Raw genomic sequence first — 6314 nt, 5'->3', positions numbered from 1 at the left:
TTTTTTTTTTTTTTTTTTTTAGCTAACTCTATTGTGCGAAAGTGAGTACCACTTCTTCTTCGTGAAACGTTTCTCTACATTTCTGGATCAAACGTTGCGAACAAATGTCGTGAAAAATATATTAAGAGTGGGAAGACAATGGAGAGTGATGCGTTTGACGCTTCCACTCGAGTGGAAAATTGATTTAGCGATAAATAGGATGTTTTATTCTCCGCGTAATTATATTTATAAGGGGGGATATTTATGAGAGAGAGAAAAAAAGAAAGGAATGAATTAATTTTATTCGTTTTTCAGATGTATAAATTAAAAGCTCATTATTTTTTTTCTCATACTTTACAAAATTGCAGCAAGAATTAATTAAAACGATAAAAATACGAATCGAATATATCATTTCTTAAATATCGAGGACCATAAGTAAAAGATGATCTACAAAATGAAAACTACAAAATAATTCTTCGCAAAATGAAAAACAAAAAAAATCAAAAGTGGATGGCGCAAATTTAACGATGAATTTAAACGATCGTATGCTTATCATTCGGCTTTTATTTTCTTGCATGATCATCGAGGAGAAAAGAAGGAGAAAAAAGCTCATTTACCTTGCGGATTCGAGGTGATTGATCGCGTTCTGTCGCGAATCCGCCGGTCAGCTTACTCTGATCGATTTCCGAGAGGATCCGCGGTAATTTTTCTTGCGGTACATTCGGACGTGAAAAATTATCCCGTACTCGTTACGAAGCACGATCACTCATGATCGAGAATCCATACTATCCGGATGGATAAAATTAGATTTCGTTTGGTTACTGAGAAATGTATTATTTGATTCTTCAAGTTTCGTTGCTGTATAATATTATACATTCGTTCGTTACCAAGCATCCCATTTCTCGATTTTCCGCTGCTGTAATATTACCCACCACTGATACAACTCTCTTCAACTTAGTTTACTCGCGCTAACTATTTCCATCGCTCAGCGATCCTAATTACTTAACGCTTTCAACACTCGAACGTTTCTTAATCAATACACCAACAATCAACCGTCCAACCCCCGAAAATCAACAAAGAGAAACGACTTAAAAGCTTATCAAACACTCGTTATATTCGATCGACGAGTATGCACGAGGGATTACGCGCGAATTAAAACGAGCGGCCGGTGACGATGCTCAAAGAAGGTAATCCATGAATCACAGGTTGGAGCCGATAATGCAAACTTAATGAAACACCCCCTACGCTGTTCCTACGCTGGATATATTCTAATGGGTGGCAACCCTATGGCCGCGTTTAGCCGAATGGGTTAAAACTGCGGTTGTTTGCGGTGCACTTCAATCGAATTGGCTGCCGTTTGCATAATCTCCAGGCTTACTTTACGTGTGCACAACCGCCCATTCGTCCTTATTCGGCGCACCTTCTTTCACGTTTCTCACCGTCGCCTTTCCCTCCCTCCACCCATCGACTCCCTTTTCCGCCGTGCACACAACCTCCCTCTAGCAACCTCCTCGGTGAAAACGTTTCGCGGTTCCCCCCTTCCACGAGAAATGTTTACGAGCAAATGCCTCTCCCTGATTTATTCCAACCGGCTCTCGACTTATCTACTAAGGAGGCATCGATTCCCTCTTGCCGTGGCAAGATCGTTTCCTTGCCGATCGTTCGCGCGTTACCCGCCATTTGTGCGGATACGGTAATTACGGAAGAGGTGGGGTTGTTTTTCCTGTTTTTCCTCTCAGAGAGAGTTGGAATATTTCGAAATTTCGGATTTCTTCGCTCGAAGATGAAATTGGAAGATTAATTGAATTAATTGAATTCGAAAAAGTTTAGATTTTTAATTTCAGGTAGATAATAAGGGTTTTGGATAAATTGAATTTCTTTTTGGAATCTCGAATCTTTTCGAGCGACTTTTCGAAATTTTGAAATTTTTAAGATTCCACGAGGCAAAAATCGTTAAATTTGACGATATAGCCAAATTTGTATGTCGAAGGAAGCGTGTAAGAGAAATTGCGATGTCTTGTCTAAGAAGACGTCATTACTTCCTCTCCTTAGGGAGCTCAATAACAGTAGACCGATAAATCAATCTGGTCACCTATCTACTTGATATATTGCCTGATTTACATTCACCAGATTTGCATTGAAGGTGACTAACGACGAGTACCTCAAACGTTTGCGGGGCAAAACTAACCGTGATTCGTCTCAGAAACTTTAAAAGTGCAAAGATCAAAACTTTAAGGGAACGAAGTATCATGGTCATACTTATGAATTTTAATTTTCGAAGTTATATCAAGTGAATCATCTCTTCTCTATTTTTAGATTTTGATCACGTGGCTTTATTTACTTTCGAGAAATCGATTGAACTGTCGGATTTGATTAGAATCGAGCTTAATTTTTTATCAAGAGTATCTCAAACAAATGAAAACAATCGTTGATACATTTTTATGATAATAGAATGGGGAATTACAAGAGAAATTAGGGAATTTAGATTTTTATAATTAAATGTTTCACTATATATATTCATTGCCTTGGTTAATTACACCTTATTCGAGTTACATCGAGCTCATATTGGATGATGAATAAGTATTCTAATTTAGAGGATGCGATTCTGTTGGGATTTAAGGGTATTACGTATTTGATTTATTTTTCTTAAAATTAAGAGGTAATAACACAGGTATTAACATATTCATAATTCGGTTAAATTTAAACATTTTTCATTAATTCAATAGAAACGTTCTACCTTGCATTTTCATAATATAAAATTCTTATTTAAATTTATATTTTCAAAAAAATACGATATAATTTGATCTAATTTAGATGATTTTTGAAAACAATTATTTCTCGCGATCGACGGGCTTGTATTTTGAAAGGAAGAGGAATTTGAATAAAAAAATACCAATATATTCGTAGACAATATAATCTTGTTAATAAAAACACAAAATACGTTGATGATCTTAATATTTGTCACAACCGATACACTGAAAATTTCTGATATAACCAATCAGTACTTAAATGCTGTAATAAATAGAATGATGTGCAAATATTCGAGCTGTTTTATTACGCACGAGAGTACATATGTTTTATCGAAATAGATCCGAGCAACGAATTTCAATAGGAAATCAGAATCCTCGCACTTCCGACCCAGCGCCGCTTAATCTCTTCCTTTTCCTGGGGGTGGAACGCCAGCTAAGCAGTTCACATTTCAACCGATAGAAAAGAGAAATGGCGGAAACGGCCATGAATCCTAGCTTTGCTCCACAAGATTCTACAATTCTACATTTTCAAACAAAAATTTCTCGCGATTTCCCCTCGAAAGGGCAGACTATAAACGAATAAAATCAAGCGGTGCAACAGTTTTCCGTCCAGAAAGTGATTTTTGCTTCGATACGTATAAAAGATATCTTTCTAATACGTGACGAATTATTAATTTTATATTAGCTTTTATATACGCATTGACTTTTTCCTTGTCTTTAAATTAATCCATTAAATATCAATTATTTTTTTTTTTAATTTTTATGTAATATTGAGATATAAAGATTTTAAATTCTTCAATGATAAAGCAATTTGATAAAGCAAATTAAACGAATTAAGTAAAGCAAGGGAATTAATAATATTGAAAAGATGAAAAATTCGTCCATCTCTATTTTTTTAATTGGAATCGCATTATTTTAAGCAATTATTATTCCTCAATGTTAGAAAAACTTTAAGATAGATTTTTCCTCTAGATATTATTTTTTATACATTATTAGTCATATTTGTAAGAATAAATTTTAAAAAACCAAGTCATATGAAAAATATGATATAAGAGGAGTTGACTTTTGCAAATATTGGCTCGAACAAATACATGATGGACGAAGATTGAATAAATTGATCGTCATTATTAAAGTCAAATAAATTGTAGTGATTTTAATTGTCTATACAAACTTGAAAGAGCTTGCAGACATATATTTTATCTTAAATATTTATCTCCTGTATATTAATATCAAATATAAAAATATTAATCACATATTTTTATATTTCCAATTACAATATTAAACCCCACGATTTCCACTCTCTCTATAAATAAAATAAAACATGGGATATCGTTCTTTCCTTCCTGTTTTTAATTATAAATGAAAAGGGGGGAGAGAAAAAACCACGATGGATTTTCTTCCTTAATTAAGCTACTAATGAGTTCAATAACGAGTTTTGAAACTTGTTTGTCAACTTCACAGCCCCCCTCCCCCCTCTCCTACATTAAGCCCCCTGCAAATTGATTTTGCTCTTTCGTTTCAACGTTCGTATACACGTTACCTTCATTTCCATCGTTCGTTGTTTCCCCATTTTTTTCTTTTTCCTCCCTTTTTCCATCCCCCCTCCTCTCTTCTTCTCTTTTTTACCTTTATCCGTTTTTTTTTTCTTTTTTTACATCGCGACACGTTTTCCAAATTTATTCGCAACACGCCCTTTGTTCTCCTCCTCCATGACTCGATATTGCAACGTTTCTGATATTCGGTCACAATGGATACACGATCTCCAATTTGCCACGAACGATTCGCGTATAATTGCGAAACGTTCGAGCATCGAAGTGCATTTTACTTTGATGATCCGTGACGATATCGAGAAGGGGGAGGGTAGTTTTGCATTTCTAGGTCATTAATCCTTGTTTTCGAATTCGCTTTGTCGAACGAACGCTAGAAGTTGCGTTTAATTTAAATTTGATTCGAGTGTAAAGTTACCGAATTATTAACTCTTGTTTTCCTCTCTTCGCAAGATTGATGAAAGTGATGATTACTATGGTATTCGTGAAATTGAACGAAAATGAATATATATCGTATAATTTATTGCGTTAAAATTAATATTTCATGGGAGTTATAGGAATTTTTGGAATTTCGGATAACAATGTATAAAGATAATTACGAAATAATATTGAATGTAAAATAAATAATAATAAACGAAGGGATATGAATCTAACGTGCAAATATTAATGAAAATATAGAATGAAAAAAGTGTACGTGTGAGTGTACACGTGTCACGTTGATTCGAACAATTGATAACTGGTTTGGTGGAAATGATAGTTAAGATAAACGGATATTCCTGGAAATGATAGGAAACAAAGTGTAAACAATTACGACAGATGATGAAACGTGTATGTGTTTCGAAACGCGGAAATATGGATATGTATATTATTCATAAGTCGTCGCAATAAATAATAAGAGAGAAAAATAAAAGAGAAAGATTTATATTTAATCAAATATATGAATATTAAACATCGGAAATTTGAACGAAAGATGAAGAAATGGAAGAAGATAAAAGCTGAAAATTGTTTGACCCTGGAAAATTCAAGGTGAAAGCTATATTTTTTCACGGTTCTTAAATAAATATTTGATCTCAAGAAATTAGAGTCAAATCGAAATCCTCATTTTTTTTTTTATTCATAGCTCGAATAAACAGCCTTGGAAGTTTAGAATCAAAATAAAAGCTCTTAAATAAATATTTGATTCTTTCGAGGTACTCTACGAGAGGTAAGACAAAATATTTAACCTTGAAAATATAAGATAAGGAAATGCAAAGATTGCAAAGAGAAAAGCTTCGAAGCTTAATTCAAATTCAAACTATATATTTTATTTTCTCGAGAATAACTACTACAAGAATAAATACTAACATTTTCCTTATGAATCAAACGCAAAAGTTATAAATATTTATTTAACGTTTAATAAATCTCATTATATTCGATATAATTTACTTTAGATCTTTCGATTTTTAGATCAAATAAATATCTATTTTTTTTTCTCTTTATTAAATTCACGTTATCAATTCTAGACTTTGCATTTTTCACTTGGAATAAATAAATATTTAATCTTGAAACGATAAACCACTTTATATTTCTCGTCATAAATCTCGTAGCCATCAAATTCCTCGAATTCTTACTTTAACTTTCATTTATAATTTCAATAAAAATCCCATCGTTGCTCGTTTCTTTTTTTCTTTTTTTTCCTTTTTCCTTTTTCTTTTTTTTTTTTTCACCGCGTGTAATAAACGTTGTTTCGAATATTGAAATTTCACCCCGTTTACACCACGTTTCCTCAAAACACTGGGAATAACCGAGTTGAAATATATTAAAAAATTCGGCCCGCTGAAATATTCATTACACGCGATTTCAATCATCCGTTCACCTTCCTCCTCCTCCTCCTCCTCTTCCTCCCTTCCTCCCCTCCTCCCAATGGTCGATTCGCTTGCGCATTTGCATTCGTATTTACCGTGAACCGTGAATGAAAATTACAGAAACCTCGTCCAACCGACCGAAACGGTTAAAAACGTCGATTACCGAGCTCGATGCGTTTATAAGTATCGCGACT

General features: G+C 33.7%; 1 protein-coding gene and 1 long non-coding RNA gene across 2 annotated transcripts in view; both read right to left on the bottom strand.

The window, feature by feature from the left end:
• LOC102673647 overlaps window positions 1–6314 on the bottom strand; it is an 80927-nt gene that overhangs the window by 70420 nt on the left and 4193 nt on the right. The gene's annotated exons all lie outside the window — the stretch shown is intronic.
• The window catches only part of LOC116185575, a 2312-nt gene continuing 304 nt past the window's right edge, over window positions 4307–6314 (bottom strand). The window contains exon 2 of the long non-coding RNA XR_004150426.1: window positions 4307–6312. This is a non-coding gene — a long non-coding RNA (uncharacterized LOC116185575). The remainder of the gene's footprint in view (window positions 6313–6314) is intronic.

This window comes from Apis dorsata, unplaced genomic scaffold (assembly GCF_000469605.1).
Source record: "Apis dorsata unplaced genomic scaffold, Apis dorsata 1.3 scaffold_220, whole genome shotgun sequence".
Classification (NCBI taxonomy): Eukaryota; Metazoa; Arthropoda; class Insecta; order Hymenoptera; family Apidae; genus Apis; species Apis dorsata.
The sequence above is the reverse complement of the archived record's forward strand: the minus strand, read 5'-3'. Positions and strand labels throughout refer to the sequence as shown.